A 1,906-nucleotide genomic window follows, 5' to 3' on the forward strand; every position below is an offset into this window, starting at 1 on the left:
TAAAACAGGATCACCTGTGCTTAGAAATGAAATGGGGTTTAACGTTTTACGCCGTACCCGCCACTAACAACGGGGACCACATAGGAAAATCCGTAGAAGCTTTCTCGTCTAGAATGGTTGCTATCGTTGTATTTTAGTGGTTGGGCAATCTGTTAAGCAATACATATGGCGACTGAATCCATTCACGTGATTTGATATTTGTTGTTTATTGCTTGCAATGTCCGTGTAGTTTGTGTCGTGACGGCAGGTTTGTGTTTTCGGTTGTGTTTGGTTTGTGTGCAGAGGCCCCCCCTCCCTCCCTCTTCTAATTGAGGTATAATGTTTAAACATGGTGTAGATATTTATGAAGTGCATGCCTTGATGTAGACCAAAGATGAACTATCACACTCTGCTTAGGTCAAGCGATATGATTGATTGATGCTTTGGAGACAATAATTTTAATTCTAATTAAGTGAGAATGATAAAACTGGGGTCTAAAGATTCATTACATCAATACGTTGACTAAGTTCGAACATGGGCATGTTCTGTTCAGCTTAATTAGAGCAATAGGCATTTTGACTGTAGAGCTCGATAACTTCCGTTATATTTGAGTGAGAGTGGTGAAACTGTTCACTGTAAGTAGAGTAATACGCGACTTGACATATCAGGACTTTGGAGCTCGAAAACTTGTGTTAGATGTGTGAAACTTGCTGGACACTTTCTATTCACCAATAAACATATTCTACTGAGGCCAAGTACAGACTTCAGCCTGATTGGTTGAATCGTTGGAACACACTGTTTAAACTTGATGTATGTGTTTATTATGTGAATGACTTGACGGAGTCCGACGATGACCATTTTCCACTAAGGTTAAAGATGCATTCTGTAAGAGCTAAATCAGCCTATTACAGGCAGGTCTTTCTTTTAGTTTCAAATATCAAATTAATTATTATGTAGACATGAATTAACTTAACAGGCCTATAATCAACTCTGTAGACCATCAGATGGCTCACAGTTAAATGGAATTAAACATCGAGACTAAGTCATACTTGCTCAGAATTAAGTAATTCGAATAAAATTTTCAAAATATTCATTTTTCATTATCTATTTTTGAACTATTATAGCAAGAGCGTCCAGCTCTTTATCTAAATCTTACATTAAGTAATAAATATGGCCACTGAATCGATTCACGTGATTTGATAGTTGTTGCTCATTGCTTGGAATGTCCTTGTACGTGTCGTGCAGGCAGGTTTGTGTTTTCGGTTTAGTTTTGTGTTTGTATGCAGAGCCCCCCCCCCTTCCCTCCTCGTAATTAAGTAGAATGTTCAAACTTGGTGTAGATATTGATGAGGTGAATGCCTTGATGCAGTTCAAAGTTGACCGATCACACTCTGCTTAGACTAAGCAATAATTGATTGATGCTTTGGTAGACGATAAGTGAGAAGGGTAAAACTCGGGTGTATAGATTCATTACGTTGACTAAATTCGATCATGAGCATGACGTTCTCTTCAGGTTAATTGGAGCAATAAGTAATTTGAATTTAGAGCTCGATAACTTCGATTATATTTGAATGAGAGGGGTAAAACTGTTCAGTGTAAGCAGAGCAATAAGAAACTTGAATTACTAAGACTTTAGATCTCGACAACTTCGATTCTATTTCAGTTAGAGGTGTGAAATTTGGTGGATACTTTCTATTCACCAATTCTAATGAGGCTAAGTAAAGACCTCTGTCTGATAATAATAATAAAAATAATACTAATAATAATAATAAGAAGAAGAAGAAGAAATGAAATGGGGTTTAACGTCCTACTGTTCTGCTCCTATGCTGGGCTAATGAAGACGGGCATACGTCATACAGTGTGCTATGAGGGAAAGTTTGCCCGGGCAGCGGCCCTATCGCCTACTCTTATATCCAATTCCAACTGC

This window comes from Patella vulgata, chromosome 7 (genome assembly GCF_932274485.2).
Source record: "Patella vulgata chromosome 7, xgPatVulg1.2, whole genome shotgun sequence".
Classification (NCBI taxonomy): Eukaryota; Metazoa; Mollusca; class Gastropoda; family Patellidae; genus Patella; species Patella vulgata.